At 40.8% G+C, this 26603-nt stretch overlaps 1 protein-coding gene and 1 non-coding gene across 2 annotated transcripts in view; one reads left to right on the forward strand and one right to left on the reverse strand.

Annotated features, from left to right (window-relative positions):
• The window catches only part of PDE4D (phosphodiesterase 4D), a 1548416-nt gene that overhangs the window by 1458408 nt on the left and 63405 nt on the right, over positions 1 to 26603 (reverse strand). The window lies entirely within an intron of this gene.
• TRNAC-GCA (transfer RNA cysteine (anticodon GCA)) lies at positions 12840 to 12912 on the forward strand. The gene has a single exon. It is a non-coding gene; the product is annotated as a tRNA-Cys (tRNA).

A 26603-nucleotide genomic window follows, 5' to 3' on the forward strand; every position in this document is an offset into this window, starting at 1 on the left:
TCTGTGACCTGATGGACTGAAGCCTGCCAGGCTCCTCTGTCCACTGGATTCTTCCAGGCAAGAACACTGGAGTGGGTCACTGTGCCCTCCTTCAAGGGATCTTCCCGACCCAGGAATCAAACCTGCGTCTGTTACATCTAACCTGCATTGGCAGGTGGATTCTTTACCTCTATCGATACCTGGGAAGCCCTGTTTCCACTTTAGTCACTCACTAAATACTCAGATGGTCAAAGCAACCAAACAACTCTTGTAGTAAGAAATGGCTGGTCCATTTTTCTTTACCAATTTACCACAGATTCTGGTGGGGGAAAAAAGCTTCACAGTAAAATATTGACTTAACTCTGTTAGGGAACTAATTCATATGTTTAAAAAGAAAATTCATAAATGTTTCCCTGAGAGGGTTATTATCTACAGATATGTCTCAATTTCCTAAATTTATGTATGTTTTCAACTAATATAATCTCTTATTTATTGCAGTTTTAGGAGCTAAACTGAATAAAAGATAAAATTTTCATCATCTAGATTTTTATTCTGTCATCTTTATATCAATTCAAATCTGGTATCCTCTAAAGTTTCCTTGGCAAACTCAAATAACCACTAACTACAAATGAAGTAAATACTTCCAGTCACTAGTTACAAGATTACAGTGCCTAAATTGTCTATTCACAAATTTTTAAGTTCTTTCTTTGAGGCTGGAGCAGCAGCAAGGACTTGACTTTGGCAGGGTGCATGATATCCACGGATCTGGGGGATTCTACGATCTGTTTTGAGTCAAATATTTTGTCAAAAGCAAAACCAGTTCACCAAACCAAGAACTCCTGCTGAGAAATATCAACTCTTTCACATCCTTATCTTCAGGGGAAATCCAAAACCCAGGGTTGACTCTTGAGAGTCCCATGCAAAGTAAGGACATCAAACCAGTCAATCTTAAAGGAAATAAACCCTAAACACCATTTGGAAGGGCTGATGCTGAAGCTGAAGCTCCAGTACTTTGACCACCAGATGCAAACAGCTTACTCTTTGGAAAAGGCCCTGATACTGGGAAAGATTGAAGGCAGAAGAAGAAAAGGGTGACAGAGGATGAGATGGTTGGATGGCATCATCAATTCAAAGGACATGAACTTGGGTAAACTCCAGGAGATAGTGAAGGATAGGGGAGACTGGAGATGATGAGGGACAGGGAAACCTAGCATGCTGTAGTCCGTAGGGTCTCAAAGAGTCAGATATGACTTGGCAACTGAACAACAAAATGCTCCCAAAATGATCCATAAGAACCCAGACATTTTTACAAATGGCTCAATCCCAAGACTTTTACTAGTGTTCCATTTCAATGTACTAGTGCAGTCGGATTCTCCTAAACCAAATCCTGTTCAAGTAAAGAGACGATGGTGAGGTCCAAGCAAGTTCCCCAACCTTAGTTCTGAGAATAGCTGTACCAGTAGAAAGCGGACTTTGTCTGAATAACTTGTTGAAAGCCAATCAACCACAGACAGGTGATTATTCTAAGGTACTTTTAAAATGCAAGGTCTTTTTTAATTTGGAGAAAGTTGGCTTCTTTTCTTTAAGACGGTCCATTCCACAACAATGGTTCATAATTAGATCTATTTATTTTGACAGTCCCTACCTCCTGATAAAAGGCCATCTGCAACATTTCAAATTAAGGATTTTTCCTACAAAGAACATTATTATTCACAATGTGAAATATTGAGGCTTGAAAGAGAAGTATAATCAAAGATCACAACATAAAATTCCATTATCACGGTGTCTGGTTTTGACGCTGCTTTCTCAATTTAAAGAGGAAGAGCTAGAAATAAATGTAATAAGTACTGAGGCATAAAGGATGGTGGGGGGGTGGAACTGCTGAGTTAGTCTGCAAACATCTCAAGAGCAAAGAGTGTGCCTTTTCTTTTTCTTCATGTCTACAAAGCAGAGTGAAAAGTGAAAGTGAAAATTGCTCAGGCGTGTCCAGCTCTTTGTGACCCCATGGACTGTAGCCTGCCAGGCTCCTCTGTCCATGGAATTCTCCAGGCAAGAATATTGGAGTGGGTAACTGTTCACTTCTCCAGGAGATCTTCCCAACCCAGGGACTGAACCCAGGTCTCCCACATTGCAGGCAGATTCTTTACCATCTGAGCCACCAGGGAAGCCCAAAACACAGTACATGATCCATATTGTGTCTTGGTCATATAAGGTATCAAGATTAAGAAGAAGAAAAAAAAAAACGCAAACAAATGAAACCTTTTCACCTTCTGCTTCAGCATTCTTCTACTCTACTTGGCTGCCTCTTTCACAAGTTATTTGAGTCCCCTTCCCAATATCATACTCCCTGGGCTTGCTTATCACTACCACCATGACCACCATGGAGAGTCATACAGGTTATCTCCTGCCCAAAGATCCCCAGCTGAAAGGTGCAAGTGAGAGCTAAAACCTTATCCACAGTTACAAAGAGAATCGCTACTAGTCCCCACGTGGGAAGGCCTCCTATTTGTGGACTGCTTTGCAAATGACAGAGGCATCTCACTTCTGTCATTGTTGCTGGGGAAGTTACTCAATGCATTGGCTAAATCAAGTCAGGGCAAGTGGTCAGAGTTGCAATGACAGTGGTAAAAGTGGCTGCCAAATTTATGGACCTGATACCATCTGGACAGACCAACGCATTTCCACCATGTCCTAATCAGTTCATTTCAGTCAGGTGGTGACTCTGGTTGCCATTTCCTGAATGGCTGGTATGTTTGCTGTTTAGAGCAGGAAGTGCCCAGTTCAGAGCATCAACCCTTGTCTGAGTTCTTTACAGAGCTATTAAACCGAAGAATCAGCTTCTAAAGGGTGCCCTGAAAGCCTACTTCACATTGCAGAAACTCCCTCTATAATACCCCCCAGGTTAAGTCAGCCAACCTTCACTTGAACACATCCCATGAGGGGCCATTTGTCCAAAAGCAACCCCCTTTTCACTTTCAAAGAAAGTGAAATTATATGAATTAATTTAATCCCCACACCAACACTGAGAGGGAGGGATTATCAGTGCCCTTTTACGTGTGAACAGAAGAACTCACTCAAGTCCACACTCCTGAGTGAGGATTTGCACTTGGACCTGCCAGACTCTAGCACCCTGTTTGTAATCATGAAGCTCCACCTCTGAGTGTCTAACCATGTATCTATCTCCAAATTACAATGAGATATATATACTAAAATGGAAATTTCAGGACACTAAAATTCCACGATTTGATTACTTACACTAATGAGGGAGGGCTTCCCAGGTGGTGCTAGTGGTAAAGAACCCACCTGTCAATGCAGGTAGATGTAAAAGACACAAGTTCGATCCCTGGGTTGGGAAGATCCCCTGGAGTAGGAAATGGCAACCCATTCCAGGATTCTTGCCTGGAGAATCCCATGAATGGAGGAGCAGTCCATGGGATAGCACAGAGTCGGACAGAACTGAGCATACACACACTCAATAAGGGAGGAAGAGGTGAAATTTAGGCAATTATTATCTCACTTAAATAACTACTTTTCATTTCCTTCCACCTGATCCAGTCTAGGCCTATTTTATAGCCACACTCTCAGAAAGTAGGTTCATGCCTCCATTTCCAAGTTCTAGGGGTGGGGATGTGAGAGCTCAAGGGATGAGGGTAGGGAGTCAATGTAATATTCCATCTGGCTGTTGCTTACAGAAACTTCAAGAAAGCTATAAAGTAAAATAATTTTAAATGTTATCTCTTTATCTTTTTCCTACTTGAAATATAGAATAATGAAAAATGTTTTAAAAGAAAAAAGATGTCAGCAAAAATGAAAATGAAAGGCTCAAAGGAAAATGTGTGTGTGCATGTGTGTGTATGTGCACGTGTGTGTGTGTGTGTGCACTCAATCATGTACAATTTGTTGGGACCCCACGGACTGCAGCTTGTCAGGCTCCTCTGTCCAGGGAATTTTCCACGTAAGAATACTGGAGTGGTTTGCCACTCCAGGGGATCTTTCCCGTGCCTCTGGATAAAATGAGATGATGATGTGTGGCCAAATAGTGGCTTCCCAGCATCTGAGCCCCTGCCTACATTTGGTAAACTTCCTGCCATATAGGTCTCTCTGGGAAACAAAGCCACTTCAGTAAAGCAGTCAGAGTAGCCAGATACTTGCTTTTCTAGTCCCTCTGGTAACTATGGCACAGGTGATGAGCTAGCCACGAGCAACAAGACACCCTGGGGCTTCAAATCGTGGGCTCGGTGATTCGGCAAACAGGGAGCCTTTGTTCCGCTGGCTGAGGTGGCAGCAGCCAGTCACCAGACCAGCAGTGTCAGCAGCTCTGAGCCGCAGCATCCAAGGCCAACTCCAGCAGTGGGCACACGTGCCACCGTGTCATGGTCACCGAGGCTCACCAGCCTGGTTCTGTGGTATGACTTTGACTGTGAATCTGGCTTCCCTGTTCCCACCCATACTCCAAGTCTGGTGCCTGGCATTTCACAGCAACTCTACCAGATGCCTGACATCTTTTAAGAAATTCCTTTTATCCCTAAGCCAGCTAGAGTCAGTCTCAATTGCTTGCCTTGAAGATTCCTAAGGGATACGTTATGTAACAGGACCTAAATATTTGTGCTGAGTCAGAACAATAGCATCAAGCCACATTAGGAGCTACCACTGGATCCATCTCCGCATGTGAGCCTTATCCTACCTTTGGACCTGGAAAATCACAAGGATGACAAGGCTCATATTTTTTTAATTATTATTATTATTACATCAGGCAGGGACCACGTCCCCAGAATCTCACTCACTACAGAAGAATGCAGAATGGGAAAGCAGAACTAGATGAGAATATGGTTCAAAAGTCTTTTATTAGTTTCCCACTATTCTTAAATGTAGATTCTTATCAAACCCCAAATGTATTTAATGACATATAAATTCCTTATTGTAATATCCTAATGTAAAATGTATTCATTCATGGAACTAAAAGTGAGAGTTATGTGATATTGTGTGTAGAGGGGTGAAGACTATTAAGTGCACAAATTTCTTCATGACAACATCACAACACAGTATCTGGGACAAAGGCATTCTAAGCTATTTTAAAATAGAACTAGTCTTTGTAAACAGGATAACTGCTATGGGGTTCACAGGACTTTATTATACAAAAGCTCTACTTTAAATAGATGAAAATTACTTAATAAACTATCATATGCAGTAAAACTGTCAAGAAAAGCAAGGACATGATAAACACAAATTTCAAAAAAGTGGTTCTGAGGAGTAGAATGCAAAAAGGGAAGGGCTTATATTCCAGAAGTAAGTAGTGGATTCAGAGAGGCTTACTTCATTATTAGGCTTTAAGTTACATGATACAAACTCTTGAATGTGTGACATAGTTCATAATGAAAAATCCAAAGACACAAAGGACAAATAATGATAAAACTAAAAAAGATGGTGTTTCAAGAACATCTTCCTTCAGTTTACTTAACTGTTGAAGCACCAAACTCTTAATAATACAGCCCCTGGGATAAAACTGGAGCCCATTATACAGAGTGAAGTAAGCCAGAAAGATAAAGACCATTACAGCATACTAACACATATATATGGAATTTAGAAAGATGCTAATGATAACCCTATATGCAAAACAGAAAAAGAGACACAGAAGTACAGAACAGACTTTTGAACTCTGTGGGAGAAGGTGAGGGTGGGATGTTTTGAAAGAACAGCATGTATATTATCTATGGTGAAACAGATCACCAGCCCAGGTGGGATGCATGAGACAAGTGCTCGGGCCTGGTGCACTGGGAAGACCCAGAGGAATCGGGTGGAGAGGGAGGTGGGAGGGGGGATCGGGATGGGGAATACGTGTAACTCTATGACTGATTCATATCAATGTATGACAAAACCCACTGAAAAAAAAAAAATACAGCCCCTGGAGCAAGCACACAGTCCTTCCCTTAAGATGAAAAACAGAGCCTACATGTTTTTCGTGTCAAGACCACTGGGCAGCTAGAGGCCCTGTGTTGATAATCAGTTGCAGATGGAGGTGCCGCTCAGCATCGATCAAGGGCAAAGCAGGGTTCTCAGCAGCCTCTCCCTCCCCAGCCTAGGGATCCATATGCTAAACGTGAGCGCTGGCTAATTCTTTGTCTTAACAGGCACTTCCCAGGAAACTCCAAACCTGCAGAGACCCCACCAGGCTGCCCAGCCTCCAGGAAGGTGTTGCTTGTTACAGAACCTGTTCGTAGTGTCTACCTTAATCAGCAGACACGTCTGGCTCAATAAACTGACAACACTCTGCCCTCACCCCAGCCACATCTTATGAGAAACCCAGAGAACTGCCAGAGTTTTTGTTAACCTTTCAAAACACTAGAAATGAGTCTCAATAAAACCTAAACATGAGTTCTCAGAGTCATAGGAGAAAGCACAAAACTCAACTCCTCATCAACCAAGTGTTAAAAAAAAAAAAAAAAGGAGAAAAGCTTACACTGGAACCCCAACAGCTGGAAAATACAACTACGTAATGACGGCAGACCCTTGGTGGATGCTGAGGAGGCCACAGTGGTGACCTTTCCTTTTGTACCACAAAAGCCTGGAAATAGCAATAATGTGAGAACAATAATTTCATCCATGATGCCTGTAGGCAAAGAACAATAAACTCTAACAAGCAAGTAATATCTCCAGAACATCCTGGAGGTTGTGTGCCATACTTGGGGGGAAAAGTATCGATTTGACTGTCTAGAGCTCTTATGGTCAAATCTCAGTTCTACAACTTTCCCCTGAGTCTCTTTCTCACTAATGTCATAAAGGCAATAATCTCCACCACACGGAGCTGCTATGAGGTTTACATGAAACAGCGTGTGGAAACATCCACTGGGGGCCTGGCACGTGCAAGGTACTCAACAACGGATCACTCCACTCCTGCTCCCTGGAACACCTACAGCCACAAAGCGCTGCTTCATTCTTAACTGCCGCGGGCCAAGTCAGTCTCTCCAGGCCCAGAGCTTCCAGGCAACCCACAGCTGCAACGCCATCGACAGTCATGCCTTGGGGCCTGCAGCAATTCTCCATAATATAACACACAAGCCCTCATGGCATAAGAGTACCCAGGGCTGACGATCACAGTAGTGGGGCTTCAGTCCAGGCCCACAGGGTGGGTGATCTTTTGTTGATGCTCCACATCTAGTAAAACTCCTAAGTGATATTCACAAACCAGATTGAACTCAGACAATGTTATCATCTTAAAACCATCATTGTGAATCCCTCTTCACCTTCATGGTATGTCCCGAGTGCCCTCATAAGCAGGCCCTCCATGACCATATTTGATAACTGCTCCCTGTTCCTTCCCTAATAGCTCAGTTGGTAAAGAATCCGCCTGCAATGCAGGAGACCCTGGTTCGATTCCTGGGTCAGGAAGATGTGCTGGAGAAGGGATAGGCTACCCACTCCAGTATTCTTGGGCTTCCCTTGTGGCTCAGCTGGTAAAAAATCCGCCTGCAATGTCAGAGACCTGGGTTCGATCCCTGGGTTGGGAAGATCCCATGGAGAAGGGAAAGGCTACCCACTCCAGTATTCTGGACTGGAGAATTCCATGGACTGTAGAGTCCATGGGGTCACAAAGAGTCAGACACGACTGAATGACTTTCACTTTCCCCGTTCCCTTTCCTTATAGTCCCTAGAGTGCCACCCTCTGAGACTCACCAACCCAAAACTCTACCCATGCCTCACCACAAAAACTTACCAGCTTACTGTCATACTTACAGAATTACAAATCAAACCATTGACAGGAAATCTACTCTAATCCTCCATTTAATTAATAAGAAACCATGGCCCTGAGGCCCAGGGATGTCATGCCAGATGCTAAGTAACACTGCTGCCATGTCTGGAGGCCAGACCCTCTGACTCCCAGGCCGGAGCTCTTTCGAATGCACAGCGCTGCCTTAGATGGGAGCCTCTGTAGCTGGACCAGAACCAAGGCACACAACACCTTAGTGTTAGTGTACCCCGGCTCTGAAGCGACGTTGCTTTTGACAGAGACTGTTAGCTAAATGGGAAACGTGCTAAGTCGCTTCAGTCGTGTCTGACTCTTTGCAACCCCTTGACTTGTAGCCCGCCAGGCTCCTCTGTCCATGGGATTCTCCAGGCAAGAATACTGGAAGGGGTTGCCATGCCCCCCTCCAGGGGATGGTCCCCACCCAGAGATCGAATCCATGTCTCCTTCAGCTACCTGCACTGCAGGCAGGGTCTTTACTGCTGAGCCACCAGGGAAGCCCAAATAGGATGAGTGATAAATGGGGTGAGCTAAACCTTCAAGACAGCTGCCATGGCCATTGGGAAGATATCTGGGGTTGAATAAGAGGGTTTTGGCCTCCCTCAAGTCCTTCCACTTAGATTACCACCTATCCTTCCAGGAAGTGTTCTGCAGATGAGGGAAAATGGGGCCTCTGTTTCCCATCCATCTATCTATTCCATGAACAGTTGCTGAATGTTGGATATGTACACAGTGTACTGTTATAGGGATTGAAACGATGACCCCTGCCCCATTTATTCACATGCCGTGTGCCAAGTATTACACTAAGCCTTGCCTTCTCTGATTCAACCTTCACAGTAATCATATGAAATAGATGTCTGTATCCCCCATGTTACAGACAGGGAGAATAGAGAGAATAGAAGCTTAGTAAGCGCCCAAGTCCCAAGTTTAGTAAGTGGTAAGAGTGGGACTAGAACCCAATCTGCCCTCCTCCACAGGCTGTCCCTTCATCTGCTTCTTAGGGCCCTCTCTCCACAGCTGCATGGGTGACCTTGGTTGGTTCGGGGGATTATCAGGAAACTCAAATAAGAAAAAGCAGCTGAAGCAGTGAGCACAGTGCTTGGCTGACAGTAAATGTTTTATCTTTTTAAAGTTGGATGAGACAAACCATTTCATAAAACCTTTATTTAGTTTGGAACTCAATGACACTTAGGTTTGCAATGACAATATTAATATATAAATGGCAAAGAATTCTGCTGTGACCTGGTCATTCTATTTAATCTGTCTACAATTTTCCATGGATATTAAAAAGAAATTCTAGAGATTTTCTGGTTCCTACAGTCTGAACAGCAATATTTTGTGTGCAAATACCCCTTGTCATTCCATTCTCTTTTGTCTGTCTATATACGTATTTATGTGAAGGCAGGGCCACCTTCATTCCTCACTTAAATAGTCCACAGGAAGTGGGTGGAGTTCAGTGAAAGCCTGTTGAGTCCCTGGCTGAGAGTTATGAATGTTGAGTAATGATCCTTTTACTGGGAACAATGAGTTTGTTAACTTGAGCATAATTAAAATTGGAGAACTTCCCTTGGGGTTGCATTGCCTCTCCCTGAGTGACGATCAAAACTCTCTGATGGCAGGTCGCTGAATGCAATTTTAGAAGCATGGGGCTTCTAGGGCAGCATTCTGCTCCAGAAACAACAGAACCTTCCGTGATGATGGAAATATTCTTTCTGTGTCTACTCAGCCAAGGACAGCAGCCACCCACGGCTACTAAGCACTTGAAATGGGGTTGAGTGGCTGAGGAACTAGATTTTTAAATTTAGTTCATTTTAAGTACTGTACAAAGCCACATGCAGCTGGTGGCAACCACATAAGACAATATAGTTCTAGAGGAACTGATGGCAGGAAAGCTGATCTATGGAGGACAGAGCAAGGATCAGTAACTTAATGTTCACGTTTCTTGACAGATCCTTAACCACCCAGAAGCATGACCACAAGAGGGCCTGGGTCATGTTGGAAAGAGACCAGTTTGTCTGTGATGTTCTTTCTCTCTCCAATTCTGGGATTTCTTCGGGTAGGACCTGGACCACCATCAGGAACAAGAGAAAGTGAAGGGACTTTGGAACCTCTGAGCCATCTTTTTACAAAGGAGGAAATTAGAGGTCAAAGAGAAAGGCCTCTTCCCCAGGTCACATGATAGAAGAACAATAAAAGTCTCCTGACACATACCCCATGCTCTTTCAATTAAACTTAGCTAACATCTCAGCTATCATTCCTAATAAACTGTCGGCAGATAAGGTTTGAGGAGTTGCAGCAAAACAATGAAAACATTGCCAAGAGTAGGATATAATGACTGGTATCCCTAGCTTAAGTGGTCATCCCATCAAAACTAGGCAACAACGTTTAACTTGATTGTCCAACTGTCCTAAGAAAAGGAAGAACTAGCATTTGTAACCTCTACCTTAACCTGTCTTCTCTAGAACATCCTCACCAGTTAGTGATTATTATTCTCAACATAGAGGTTACAGATTACTGAAGTTAAGTATCTAGCTCAAGAAACACTAGTAGAATATGAATTCAAAAGTAAATTGGGCTTTAAAGCCTAGGCACTTTCCACCACATCCCACTTTCTCCTCACAGCACCAGCTTCACCTATTGAGGTTCCTTATTCTTTCCAACAGATGGGCTTGAAGTGGCTCTTCATGCAATAGATCATCTTGCACATTTTACTTTCTTTTCTATAATTTCATTGTTAACAAAGGACAAAAAATGCCATTACCATCAGCAAGGAAAAGAATCAAGATATTGCTTCCTGAATCAAAATACCAACAAAATGAAATTTAATATTAGTGCCAAAATAATTGGTAAACATCCCCATCCAAATTTACTCCATTCCTAGGACCTCCCCGGTGGTCCAGTGGTTAAGAATTCACCTGCCAATGCAGGGGACATGGGTTCAGTCTCTGGTCCAGGAAGATCCCACATGCTGTGGAGCAACTAAGCCCACATGCCACAATTACTGAGCCCATGAGCCCTAGAGCCCTTGCTCTACAATGAGAAGCCACCGCAATGAGAGGCCTGCATATCACAACTAGAGAGTAGTCCCCGCTCGCCACAACTAGAGAAAGTCCGCACACAGCAATGAAAACCCAGCGCAGGCATAAGTAAATAAATAAACACATTTACCCCATTCCTACCACCTGTCAACAGTGGGTCCGAAGTGGCTATGTATGTATCTTCCTTTTAAAATGTCCATGTCTAAACATTTCAAGTATAGGACTCTTATATGAAAAACTAATTTTAAAACTAAAAGGAAAAAGAAGAGGGACTGGACACAATGAAGGTGCTATCCCACGCTCCTTCAACTGTTTTCTCTATCTAAAGCAAAACCTCTCAATGTGCTATTTATATCAGTCATAACTCTTCTCTCTTTGAGATGCCATATCTACAGTGATTAATGGGTAAAGTCTAGGGTTTCTAATACTGTCTATCCTGATCGTAAATTGATATATAGTCCGCCACAAATTCCATTTGGGCTCATGATTTTCCTGTAAATGTACCCTAACATAGCTGCCACATTCCTAAATTCTGGGCAAAATTGATGATTGTGCTCCACTATTTGATTATTGTGTGGGAGCTTAATGCAAAATCCCAAAATAGCAATAATGTGATTGCAGTTCTTTACTTCATTCCTGGCTGCTTAGTACTCTCAGCTTTACTTTGGCAGGCTGTTTGATGAAGATTAATCTCATTTTCTTTCTATCTGCTGTGTTAATAAAAAATAAGCATTCTTGAGAAAATAGACTACGTGGCACAATTAGCTAATACCCACTCCTTCTATCTCTCATAAATTATGTTGAAATGAATGGCAGTAAAAGTGAGTTCAGAGTTTTCAATCTGCTTCCCAGTGCCTGGTTAAAAAAAAAGTACCCTAAACTCAGCCTGGTAAGGCCTGCTCACTCTAAGACCTGAGAGCAGTGGGCAAAATGAGATGCCAACTGGAACTGGAAATAAGGAATGAAAAAGGCCAGGGGGAGAGATGTGATGGAGAGAGAGGAGGCTGAGCAGTATGGGCTAGAGTGGAGAAGGAGAGTCAGTGTTTGGGAAGGTTCTCATGAGCAGCTGCTCCCTCCATGGTAAGGGGCCTGTATAATGCATACGAGTTCCTCCACCTGCCGTATCACAACTGCCAAGATTTCAAGCAACTGTCATCCAGTTTAGGAAGGAAATTTTTCTCTTGGAAGATCCTCAAAAAGAGCTCTAACTAAACCCAAGAAGCCATCAAAGGTCAGAGTGTGTGCACAGCAAACATAACCTGGATCCAGAGCACCATCACAGGCCTATCTTCCCAACCCAAGTACAAAATTCTGAAATTTCATTCCTTTATTCATGTGTGTGTTTGTGTGTGTGTGTGTTAATCGCTCAGTCGTGTCTGACTCTTTGCGACCCCATGGACTGTGGCCCACCAGGCTCCTTTGTCCATGGGATTCCCCAGGCAAGAATGCTGGAGTGGGTTGCCATGCCCTCCTCCAGGGGATCTTCCCGACCCAGGGATCAAACTTTGGTCTCTTGCACTGCAGGCAGATTCTTTACCATCTGAGCTACAGGGAAGTCCTGTATTCTTGGAGTAGCTTAAAACATGGTTCCAAAATCTTTAGACACCCTTCCCATCAATAGGTGGGGTCTCTGTCCCCTTCCCCTGAGTCTGGGGAGGCTGTGTGGCCCAGAGAGGACAGGGAGTGAGGCTGTGTGGTCTCCGTGGTCAGCCAGGAAAGGCCCCGTGCCCCATCTACGGGAGTGGGTGTATGTGGGGGCCCGAGTTCCAGGGCGGTGCCTGACACCCCTTACACCACCAGGCTGTAAGAAACCCACACAGAGGGGTTCCCTGGGGCCATGGTCACCAGACACGCCAGCAAACCGTGGCCCTGGCCCCACTGTGTCCTGACTTCTTGGCCCGTAGCCTTCAGGTGAGTGTAAGAAAATGGTTGTTTCTAGCAGCTAAGCTTTGAGGTAATTTGTTACACAGTGATGGTCTCTGAAACAATCCTTTTGCTCCATTCCCACCTCTGATCTTTCTCTGTGGAGGCTTACATATTTAAATCCTAAAATGAGTCATTTCCACTTGTTTGTGGAGGTCTTCCCTGTAGCTCAGTCGGTAGAGAGTCTGCCTGCAATGCAGGAGACCCAGGTTCAATCCCTGGGTTGGGAAGATCCCCTGGAGAATGAAATGGCAACCCACTCCAGTATTCTTGCCATGGAGAATTCCATGGACAGAGGAGCCTGGTGGGCTACAGTCCATGGGGTCACAAAGAGTTGGACACAAGTGAGCGACTAACACACACACTCCACTTGTTTGTACCCTAAAACTCTCTGTTTAAGTGAAAATTTGTGCCTAAGAAATCAATGGCTAGCAGAAACTCTGGACTCATCAGTTCACAATTTGACAATCACCCTTCATCCATAAAATAAACGTGTGGCTTTCCTTCTATCAATCATATAATTTCTAGAATACTGCCTTCTCTTTGAAGCCTTCCCAGTTTAATCACACAGAAGATGATGGTATGTAATTTCCTCTCTCACTCACCTCCCACTAACACCACATATAACCTTGGGGCATGCATGTATTGAACAACTAAACATCTAAAAGATGTACGAGAAAGATGAGTCATGACATCTCCCTTCAAAAGATTTCTAATCTTGTTTGGAAGGCAGTGCTAGCCACCCCCTCCTCTTACCAGCCTTATAAAGCAAACTAATAAAGATAGGGGGACCCACTGTCACAATGACATTGTACATAATAAAAATACAGAAATCTTATTTCTCTTATTTCTGTGCTTATAAAGCATGCTTCTTTCATGCACATCCATGTCACCAGTGTTAACAATAATAATGATTCCTTATATCTAAAACTGGTTACTATTCAATCACCTATTCACACATTCAATAACCATTTACTGTTCTCTTTGTATGGAACTTCCCTTGTGGCTCAAATGGTAAAGAATCTGCCTGCAATGTGGGAGACCTGAGTTAAATCCCTAGGATGGGAAGATCCCCTGGAGAAGGGAATGGCAACCCACTCTAGTATTCTTGCCTGGAGAATTCCTTGGACAGAGGAGCCTGGAGGGCTACAGTCCACGGGGTTTTAAAGTTCTGGGCATGACTGAGCAACTAACATTTCACACTTGTATGTGCCACCGTCTGCTAAGCTCTGACTGTAACCCAGAGTAAGAGATACAGTCCATGTCATTTCAAAGCTTACATTCTAGTGAAGGAGACAGATAACAAATGTGTAAACATTTAAAAATACGACAAATACAGGAAAGGAAGTGAGGAGGAGGATACAACAGACACCAAGTAGAAGCAGGGTGGCCACTCTGGTGAGGGTGGCCAGAGAAGACCCAGGAAAATGAGCGAACAGGTAGCAGTTGAGGTAGGTCCTAAAGATAAGGAGATGCTGGGGAAAACTACAAGAGCAGGGTTTTGAGTGAGGAAACAGCACTTCCAAAAGCCCCAAGGAAAGAAAGATCACTGCATGTTCCAAGAACAGGAAGGCCTATGTGCCCAGACAGATGGAGGAGAAAGCAGGAAGAGCTAAAAGCCATAAGAGGTGGAGCGTGTCTGTCACAATGCCAAGAGTGTGGTCTCCGAAACTGCAAGCCATCCAAAGGTAAAAGCAATGTAAATAGCAACTACGCTGTGCTAATAGTTACTTAATCATCATCGTCATCAGAGTAAAGTTTATGTTGACTATGCGCTTACTTTGGATTAATATTTTGGAAAACACTGCTGTGTTCTTCTCTTGCCTTTCAAATAAAAAGTATCCTTAGGATAGAAAGAGGGCTTTCCAGGTGGCTCAGTGATCAAGAATCCACCTGCCAATGCAGGAGACACAGGAGACGCGGGTTTGATCCCTGGGAAGGGAAGATCCCCTGGAGTAGGAAATGCCAACCCACTCCAGGATTCTTGCCTGAAAATCCCCATGGACAGAGGAGCCTGGTGGGCTACAGTCCATGGGGTCACAGAGAGTCGGACACTCCTGAGCCCAAGCATGAGACAGAAGGAAGGAAAATCCAGCACTCAAAATAGGTCTTATGCAAGGCTTACTAATACACTGTCTCGAGAAAGAATTTTTAAATGTCTGTATCACCTTCCACATAGAAAGACTTGAAGAATTCTCCCCACAGTGAAGAAAAGATGTGACACAGAAGAGAGAGAGGAAATCCCATCCTCATCCTCATCCCAGGGGATTTGAGAGGAGGAAAAGCAGGGGAAGGAGTGAAGTGGCTGGAATGTGTTGTGTAGACCTGGGAAAGTCAGAGGAATGAGGGTTCTAACCCTGTTCCTGCTCGGAGCTCTAGAAAAACACCACCTGTCAGGTTGCCCCACCCCAAAGTCCATGTGGAGGCAGTTAGGCAGACAGACAGCTCGGAGTGTAGTGTTTTCTGAGCACCAATTTGGGTCACGAAGATCCTCTGGAGAAAGTAATGGCTACCCTCTCCAGTATTCTTGCCTGGAGAAATCCATGGACAGAGGAGCCTGGCAGGACACAGCCCATGGGGTCACAAAGAGTCAGACAGGCCTGAGCAACTAACACTTTTACACTTTCTTGGTTGCCTAAGGGGAAACACTGTGGTAGGGCTGGGATCCCGGGGTTCTCAGCTCCCCATGGGTAGAAATTAGAAAGCAGCTGAACTTAGAGTCAGTATGCCAGCCTGGAGAGGAATGAGATGGTGCACTAGCAAAGGCTGGCTGTGAAGAGTCCATTCAGGAGTAACCGGCCTCTGCTCCTGAAATGGGGTGGGGTTGCAGAAGGCCTGTGATACCACTGAGAATAAGATGATGCCATGGAGACTGCCAGATCCTAATCAATCCCAAAGACACCAGGGTCCTTGTTACACCAGCTCAGATCTTAGTCAAGAATGCGAGTGGACCATGCGACAGGTGGGGAAACAAGTGGGCAGTGAACCCCATTAACTAGAGCTGTGGACTCCTCCCTCCCACCAAGACTGCCTCAGCCCCTCACCTCCCCCACAAACTTGCATCTCATCTTAAAGAGGAGGCCAGAAGAGCCTGGCACAGAGAGAGCTGAAAGTCTGAACACTTTTTCCCAGACACAGAGCTTTATCTAAAATCAATGTGGCAGACTACTATTTAAAACAACTTGGACATTCGATTAATTTTCCTTCTAATCAGCAAGAGTTTGCTGAGGAGGAAGATCACTTGAGTGAAAATCAAAATTAAGGAGCTACATGTTCTCTGCCCATCCAGATGTGGTGGGATATGTGTAAGTACTTTACACATATCATCTCATTCAATCCTCAGAACAACAATAAGAATCCATCACTCCGGTACCGGCACCAAAAGAAAAAAAAAAAAAAAAAAATTTTTTTAAATCCATCACTCTGAATCTCTTCCCCATGTATAAGAAGGAAGTGTCAGGTTAAACAAAGTGATGAAGCTAACACATCCCTTGAGTGACAGAGCCGCCATATGTTTGAGTGCTTGACCAATGCAGGTTTTGCCTCATCACTCTCAGTCCAGACTTCCTTTTAACATGATGGCAGTGAGCATCATTAAGTGTATACTTGTTCATTTAAAACCACAAGGCACCTATCATGGTGGAGGCACTGTTCTTGCTGCTTTGCAAATAAAGGACTCATTTAATCTTCTCACCAATCACATAAAGTAGTTACCATTATTACTCCCATTTTTTCATATGAGAACACTGAACTCAGAAAGTGGAATAATTTGTCCTGGGTCAATTTTGCAGCTAATAAATGGAGGAACTGATACTTGAACCCAGACCACAGAAAATAAGAAATGAGCTATTAACTGCTGCAGTGGACGAAGAATCAAAAAACTTTTCAAATTGTAACTTTTTAAAGTTACAATGGCTCTAGGTTTAATAAAACTTATAATGGTTTAATCTTCATGACTAATAAAAGTTATATATTAATATCATCCAAGGGATTCAAGGGTCTTTCAATATCCACAAATCAATAAATGTAATAAACTACAATAACAAATTAAAGAATAAAAACCTCATGATCATCTCAATAGATGCAGAAAAGCTTTTAATAAAATTTAATATCCATTTATGATTTTAAAAAAAACTCTCCAGAAAGTAGGCATAGAGGGAACATACCTCTACATAATAAAGCCCATATATGACAAACCCACAGCTAAGATCAATGGTAAAAAGCTGAAGGCATTTCCTCTAAGGTTAGGACCAATACAAAGATGCTCACTCTCACTATTGTTTATTCAACATATTTTTGAAAATCCTAGTCATAGCAGTCAGATAAGAAAAAGAAATAGAATATACCCAAATTGGAAAGGAAGAAGTAAAACTGTCACTATTTGCAGATAACATGATATTATATATAGAAAATCCTAAAGATGCCATCAGAAACCTACTAGAGCTTATCAAAAAATTTGGTAAAGTGCAAGTACAAAACTAATATACAGAAATCTGTTGCATTTCTGTATTTTAACAATGAACTATTAGAAAGAGAAATTAAGGGAACAATCCCATTTACCATCACTTACCTGCCTCTAAGGAGGCAGAAGACTTGTGCTCCAAAAACTATAAAACACAAGTGAAAGAAATTGAAGATGATGCACAGAGCTAGAAAGATATACTAGATATACCATGTTCTTGGATTGAAAGAATCCATACTGTTAAAATGACCATACCAGCCAAGGCAGTCTACAGATTTAATGCAATCTCTATCAAATTACCAATGGCATTTTTCACAGAACTAAAACAAAAAATTTCACAATCCATATGGAAACACAAAAAACCTTGAACAACCAGAGCAATCTTGAGAAAGAAGAAAGGAGCTGGATAAATAAATCTCCCTGACTTTAGACTATATTACAAAACTACAGTTATCAAAACACTATGGTACTGGCACAAAAATGGAAATAAACATCAATGGAACAGGATAGAAAGCCCAGAAATAAACCCACAAATTCATGGTCAATTAATCACAAACAAAGGAAGCAAGAATATACCGTGGAGAAAAGACAGTCTCTTCAGTAAGTGGTGCTAGGAAAATGGACAGTTACATGTAAGAGAATGGAATTAGAACATTCTCTAATACCTTAGACAAAAATAAACTCAAACTGGATTAAATACCTAAATGTAAGACCAGACACTATAAAACTCTTACAGGAAAACATAAGCAGAACATTCTTTAACATAAATTGCAGCAGTTATTTTTTTAAATATGTTTCCTAAAGTAAAGGAAATAAAAGCAAAAATAAATAAGTGAGACCTAATTGAACTAAAAGATTTTGCACAGCAAAGAAACCCATCAACAAAATGAAAAGACACCCTATAGAATGGGAGAAAATATTTTCAAATGATATAACTGATTAAGGTTAATATCCAACATATATAGATAGCTCATAACAACTTCACATAAAAACACAAACAACCCAATTTAAAAATGAAGAGAAGACTTGAAGAGACATTTTTTCCAAAGAAGAAATGCAGATGGCCAATAGGCACTGAAAATATGCTCAACATTGCTAATCATCAGGGAAATGAAAATCAAAATCACAAAGAGATACCATCTCACACCTGCTTGAATTGCTATCATCAAAAGGTCTACAAATAATAAATGTTGGTGAGGATGTGGAGAAAAGGAAACCCTCCTCCACTGTTGTTGGGAATGTAAATTGGTATAGCCACTGTGGAAAACTGTATGAAGGTTTCTCAAAACAACTAAAAATAGGACTATCAAATAACCCCAACAATTCTACTCTTGGTTATATATCTGAAAAGAAAACCAAAACCACTAATTTTAAAAGATACATGCACCCCAATGTTCACAGAAGCCTATAATTGCCAATATATGGAAGCAGCCTAAATGTCCATCGATAAACAAATAGATAAAGGAGATGGGGTATATTTATACAATGGAATACTATCCAATCATAAAAAAAGAAAGAAATTTTGCCATTTGCAGCCATATGGATGGACTTGCAGGGCATTAAGCTAAATGAAATGTCAGACTGACAAAGGCAAATATTGTATGAGATCACATATCTTGATTCTAAATGTTCAATAAACCAGTACATGTAACAATATATGGGGAATATAACAATGGAGAATGTTGCAAATATTTTACAGTAACTGTAAATGGAAAGTAACCTTTAAAAATTATATAAAATAAATATATAATTTCTAGAAGTGTCCATTTTTCATTTGCTGTGAAAAATCTATCTGAAGACAGTTAACAACTCATAGCTAGACCAAGTAAGTTATGGTGTTTAAAGGGAAACTGGACTAGAAGACTAGCTTAAGCAGAAAATTCTTTAAGGACTAGAACTACCCTGGACTCTCACGTACACTATTAACAGAGCTGTAGGAGATAACAGAAGAAAGTCAAATCACAAGAGAACACACCACATAAGTGTTAGCTAATTTCATTATTGTCAGACCTTGCCAACAAAGGTCTGTCTAGTCAAAGCTATGGTTTTTCCAGCAGTCATGTATAGATGTGAGCTGCTGCTGCTGCTAAGTCGCTTCAGTCGTGTCTGACTCTGTGAGACACCATAGACGGCAGCCCACCAGGCTCCCCCGCCCCTGGGATTCTCCAGGCAAGAACACTGGAGTGGGCTGCCATTGCCTTCTCCAAGCATGAAAGTGAAAAGTGAAAGTGAAGTCACTCAGCCGTGTCCGACTCTTAGCGACCCTGTAGACTGCAGCCTACCAGGCTTCTCTGTCCATGGGATTCTCCAGGCAAGAACACTGGAGTGGGTTGCCACTGCCTTCTCCAATGCATAAAAGTGAAAAGTGAAAGGGAAGTCGCTCAGTCGTATCTGACTCAGTGACTCCATAGACTGCAGCCTACCAGGCTCCTCCATCCATGGGATTTTCCAGGCAAGAGTACTGGAGTCGGGTGCCATTGCCTTCTCCAATAGATGTGAGAGTTGGACCATAAAGAAAGCTGAACGTCAAAAAATTGATGCTTTTGAACTGTGGTGTTGGAGAAGACTCTTCAGAGTCCCTTGGATTGAAAGGAGATCAAACCAGTCAACCCTACAGGAAATCAGTCCTGAATATTCACTAGAAGGACTGATGCTGAAGCTCCAAAACTTTGGCTACCTGATATGAAGAACTGACTCATTGGAAAAGACCCTGATGCTGAAAAAGATTGAAGGCAGGAGGAAAAGGGGACGGCGGAGGATGAGATGGTTAAATGGCATCACCAACTCACCGGACATGAGTTTGAGCAAGCTCCTGGAGATGGTGATGGACAAAGAAGCCTGGCGTGCTGCAGTCCATGGGGTCACAAAGAGTCAGACACGACTGAGTGACTGAACTGAACTGACTGAATTTCATTATCATCAATATTAGCATCATTATTTCAGTTATTATATAAAACCAAAAAGTCACAACATAGGAAAGTGATACTTACATAAAAGGAAATTCAGTGGAGGCATTTATTTCATACCAAAAGCAAGTAATTTAAAATTTTAATGTTATTTTTGAAAATTTAGTTCAGTCCAAACCACTCAGTTCAGAAAGAGTAAAATGATGATGTTAAAGATCAGCAACAAATCAGGGAATTAAAAATCAGACCTAAATGAAGAAAAATGTGACTGAAATTAATTAGAAAGATAGTTTTCTTCCCCCTGCAAGAGCAGTAAGTGATTATCTAGATATTTTCCACCTTTCCTACAGAAAAATCTCTACACAGATACACAGTTTATTCCAACACCATTCAGTCAACCACCAGGAGGGGGTTGGTTCATGTAACCATGTAACATTGGCTACATGTAACCAGTAACATGTTACATGTAACCAGTAAGCATATAACACTGTCCATATTCACTACTTAAAGATTCTGTGAGGCAAATTATATTAGAATTAACTGGCTGACTTAATGAAACAGAAACTATCAAACTATTTCTTTTTAGCTAAATATTTTTACTCCAGTGAAGGAGCCAGGGTAAACCTTGGCTTGCTTTTGTTTGTTTTGTCTTCCTTGAGGTTTTCACCTGCTTGGCTAGATTCACTTGCACAATCGGTAAAAATACTAGCACGTCTCCCAATAACATTGGAAAAGTAATATTTCTCATTTCCACCTTACAAGTGGAGCAATGAAAACAAAGACGTTAGGAGGAATGCAGCCATGAAAGACTCACCTTAATCAATTTTGTTGTTCCTCTTTACCCCAAAATGCATCTCCTTTATAGACCTATTGGTACACAGCTGGAAAGTACAGTCCAGAAGAGATGGAAAATTAGTCAAGGCCTTTCCGGAGAGCCTTACTCCATCTGGATACATTTGGACAGTCGCAAATATTTTCATGTAGTGCCTGGGTTTCACCTCATCTCATTTTTGTCCTTTTTCTGCATTTTTGCATCACTGTCTAGGATGACGAGTGATTTGTACTATTTTCCAGAAGACAGAAATGTTTTCCAAAGCTCTGCCTGTTTTAAATACTGTCATAGATACTTACAGCAGAAGTCTGTCACCCACAATTCCATTACTGGTCTTAGCAAAGTACAAAAATCATTAAATATCCAATGATGACTGTAAGGCACTCCAAGGTCTTAAAGTACATGCCGAATCATCTTCTAAAAAAATTGTTTTTATGTTAATTTCATGTTAATTATCTTGTTTATTTAAAATAGGTAATCCACTCTCTAATAACAACAGCTAGCTATTCCGATATATGTATCTATTTGCCAAAGGCTATAGTATTATTTCATATAACCCTTATAACAACTACGTGAGGTAGGTATCCAACACTTTTCAAAGCTGAGGAAACCGAGGCAGGGCTACAGATGGAGTTGCTTAAGTCTATGCAGTCATTAAGTCATGATACCAGAATTAAAGTCCACCTCAGTGTGAATCTGAAATCATGCTTTTAACCACATTATGAAGCATCAAGTATGGAATGCATGTGTAATTCATGAATCTAGTGTATTTAATAAATGCAAGCAACTTCTTCCCCTTGCCAGCTGAGCTCACAAGCTTCATTTTCATACTATGACCAGTTTTATGTACTCCTGGACATTCTTCCCAGACTATATTCCTGATGACTGTTACAGTCTTGTTTTATTATATCACAGATTCAAAAACCCTCAGGATTTTTAGAGAGCAATATACTACAATATTACCTCAACAGACCTACAAGCAGAAAAAGTTTGAAAATAACATCTACTTTCATGTAAGTCAATCTTCTTTCCAATCTTGAAAGAAAAACATCTTTTGCATTTATATTGCTCTGTGTTTTATAGTGGTCCCGAAAATACTGACACATAAAGGGGCTTCCAGAGACTTTCATTTTTTGAAGATGAGAGTAATTACATGAGAAAAAGGGAAGGAAGGACAGACTTAGGATAACTGCACAGAATCAGACACACAGCAGTAATTTTTAGTTAAAAGGATGCAACGTGCATTTTACACTATGCATGAACCCTAATCATTTTTCTCACCTGCATAAAATCAGGTTCCAAAGAAATTAAAGTAATAGCCTAGTCTCATAAATTCAGAAAGCCAAGAATATAAGAGGGTTTCAGGATGGTTTATTTTAATTTAAAAAAATTATTTGGAGAAAACAGCTGAAGAACTTCAATTTGGTACAAGTATCATGAGGTCTTAGGTTGGATTGTCTCAGTACTGCATTAAATCCCACAATAAAAAATGATCCTAATATAACCATCCTTCAGAAGAATGAAACACACCATCCAGTGTAGGCACCTCCTAACTCAGAAGGAAATTCTTGATTTTTCCAGCTGCTTTATTGGAGTTAAGAGTCTACTTTGTCAATCTTGTTTTATGCAGCTCGAGAGAAAAAGGGTACTCTGACCTATGTTTTACAATTAACGAATTTCATGTACTTCTTTTTTTCTAATTTTCTAAGGGGAGTTATAATCTCTCCCCTCTGAAAATAATAGTTCACAGCACATGCCCTGCTGGCAGTCCTTGTCTATCACATGTGCTAGCAGCCACTTTAAGACTAATCTCCTCAAAGAAACATCCCAAACCAAACTTCTGGATCCTGAGCGTCCCCGGTTTTACACATCATGTCAATTATATGTCACAGCATTTTGTCTCTCGGCTGCTTTTATATTGTTTAGGTAGATCTTGCATGTCAGTCCTCTCCCTAGATAAAGAATGGAAATAATAATCATAAAAATGAAATTTTGTTTCACTGAGTAATTTTATGGGTTCAAATTTACATATTATTGAGATATACATTGTCCCTCAGAAATAAACCCACTTAAAAATATATATATACACACACATACATATATACACACACATACATAAACATGTACAAATACAGGTAAATATAACCTGGGCCTATGACAAAAATTCTCCCTGGAATAGTCATGATTATATTTAAGTTAAAGATCAGTGGAGGCACTGCTTTCAGGGAGAATGAAAAATAATCTGGAATCTATTTCTGTTGATACAAATAAGACCATGAGGCAGTTCACGTGTCACTCAACCCTGGGATGCTCATGTAAACCAATCGTAATAATTTTTTGAATGCTCTGTTGTAAGTGTTGTAAATACTGACAATAACGGATAACCAAGAAACAAAGTGAGCACTTCTTATGGAACACAGTTGTAATCAAATTACACTAAATCCAGGTAGGGAGTTATCCCACGAGACAGCCTGCACTCGCCTACCTGAGATCACATCCCCAAACCAAGATGAACTGATCCACACAAATCCAAATTCAAGATGCCTATGTGTCATCCAAGATTGTCCAGGCTATGTCTTTCTGCTTGATTTCAAATCCTATGTTTTCAACCATTACACTCCTTGAGAGTGAAAACCAGACTCCTCATTTTATTATTTTGATTTCCTCTAACAAATCTAAGCCTAAAGCCTAATGAATGCCAGTAGTGTGCATTAATGCGTTCTCCAAAGTAGGTAACATACTTGTTTCTCAGTGGAAAAATCAACTATATTTATTTGCAGATCTTAAGTCATTCGGTTACAGACTTGCATAATAACTTTGTACAATAGGTCAGTAAGGCTATTTGACAGAAAAATATGGAGTCAAAACAGTTAGCAACAGGAATCTCCACATGCAGTGGAGGGAACGAGCTTTGGAATACAAAGAAAATTTTTTAGAAAGCAGTTACCAAGAAGAAAAAAATTTTACTGGGGTATTTTCAATGTCCATCCCTTAGGTATATTACATTACAACCCAGTAATGACACCATGCGGCACTGAAATACTAACAGACATAGGAAAACACAAAGGCAAAATTTCTGTGTCTATGATATTTACATAGACGGGGTTTAAGGTGAATGCTGGGGTTGGAGTGGGGGGAGTTCCAATATTAAAATTTATTGGATAGAAAGTAAAAACAGATGCTAATATTAGAGATAGGTTTTTGTCATATTTCACAGCAATGAATTCACAATTTGCTCTTCTAGTAGACTGCAAAGAGACAAGGAATTTGAAAACTCAGATATCTGAAATACCTAACACAATTTTATATCCCAGAAAGTAGAAAAATTCTAAGACAGTTACTTTTTCCACAAAAAGGGAATGATATAGAATGTTCAATGAAGAGCTAAACTTTGTACCAGACACCCTTCATTTCTCAAGTTCAGAGGAACAAGACTAGCGAAGAAAAAAAGAAAAGAAAAGAAGCTAGAAAGCTCAAAGGACATGATTCCATAAAGTATTAATAAATTTGGACTATGCATTTGGAAGACACAATCCAGTTCAGAATGGGGAACAAGCTAGCATATGCTCTATCCATATTTTTAAAGCACAAAAAAAGGAGAATTCTCTGCAAATCACTGATCAAATGGAAACAAAATTACACTATCAAAATGGAAATGATCAGCTAGTATGTGCCCTAAGATATTAAGGAGATGAAACACAGCAGTAATAATAACCCCACCTCCAATTTGCATAAATCACTGCTGCTCATCTCATGTTATGATGAAAAACAGATAAGTTAACCACCAAAACATTATTAACTGATTTATTCAAAATAAAACACAAAAATAAAAAGCAGAAGCCGATTTGCAGATGTATCATAGAGAAAATGAACACTGGAGTCACAGTATAAATATCAGCATCCCTCTGACACAGTGTTGGTGGGAGTACACACACTATGGAGGAAAATTTGGCAGTTTACCTAAATGACACATGTGCATATCTTTTGAGATAGCAACTGCACATTTATGAGTTTATCCTACAGATATCCTGGCTTGTATCAAGTGGTATATTCAAAGTAGTTCATGGAGTACTCTTTATAATAGCCAAAGAAAATAATAATAAATAGAATTTAGTGAGATAATTTATGGTACACTTATGCCAATGAATATAATGGAGGCTCTAAGAGAATGGAGAAATTATGAATTAATATATATAGCTTCCAAGATTTACAAATTAAGTGGAGAAAATATAAGGTACAGAAAATTGTGTGTGTATATATATATATATATATATATATATAAACCACTTACATAAGAAAAAGAAGATATTATATATATAATATATATTAACAAGATATATATTAGTATATGCACTAATAAAATTAGAGGATATAACATAAATACATATTTTATATATATATATGCTATATATATATAGTCCCTCTTATTTTTTCTCAAGATATATAGTATCTCTCAAAGAGTACAGGAAGAAACTAGTAATATCTCTCATTTCTGGGGAGAGGAATTATGCTACTAGGTTAGAATGGAGATTTTTCCATATATATATTCTTCTGCAATTTTTGAATTTTTTCCATGTGAATATATTAGTCTCTGATCAAAAGTTAATTCAAATTACAAAAAAACTTAAGGTAGGCAGCATGTGTTCTAATTTACAAACAACTGCTAATCAAAGATAGGCACAGAAGTCATATTGAGCTGAGAAGGCAGAGACAGGTTTCAGGGTGTTGAAGTGGCTGGAACTATCAGGTAGGATCCTAGAGAGTAACAGTTACGCAGAGAGAAATTCTAAGTGGGAGTACTCCATAAGTCTGCGGCTGACATCTGGGCCATAATTTGCAGGATGAGCACACCTGAGGCCTACCAGCTAACAAATGTCATGGAGTGGAAAGAACAGAGATACTAGAGGTCAAGTGATGCTGGAGAAAGAATAATGTCAGACATCACTGGAGCTCAGCTCCCATAAGAGTGGGAGATTTCATCAACATTCCATTAACACCTTTGGCTACCGAAGTTAGTATACTCCATAACAAGGGCCTGTTCTAAAGTAAGTCCTAGGACCTCCAAAAGGCCTAAAACAAAACCTCTCCTGGCATGTCCCTCTGGCATGTTGAATATTGCCAATTTGAAGGGGAAGCACTTTGGTTTCCAAGAGATTTGCCCTAAAAAGCATAAAAGCATGTTTAAGGTGATCAACCAATAATCTGACAAAATGAATTCACATAAGAATAAAGATTTTTCCAAAGAAGACAACAGAATCCAGAGGTTCTATAACACTTTACCATAAATTTCCCATAGTAGTAGTGTTAAACACTCAGTCATGTACTCTTTACAATCCCATGAACTGTAGCCCACCAGGCTCCTCTGTCCATGGAATTCTCCAGGTAAGGATACTGGAGTGGGTTGCCATTTCCTTCTCCAGGGGATCTTCCTGACCCAGGAATTGAACCTGGGTCTCCTGCACTGCAGGCAGATTCTTTACCATCTGAGCTATCAGGGAAGCCCACATTCAATCAAATATCCCAGAGTCAATCAAATTTCCCATAGTCAATCAAATATCACTAGACAAATAAATAGGAAAATGTGATAAACAGATAATCAAAGAAGTAGTAAATATAAACAAAATCCAAATGGCCCAGATAGCTGGCCTGACAAAAACTTTATAGTAGCTATTATAGATACTTTCAAGGGATTAAAGAAAAAATTACTCTATGTAATAAAGGC

The sequence above is a fragment of the Muntiacus reevesi genome, chromosome 14, assembly GCF_963930625.1.
Source record: "Muntiacus reevesi chromosome 14, mMunRee1.1, whole genome shotgun sequence".
NCBI classification, from domain to species: domain Eukaryota; kingdom Metazoa; phylum Chordata; class Mammalia; order Artiodactyla; family Cervidae; genus Muntiacus; species Muntiacus reevesi.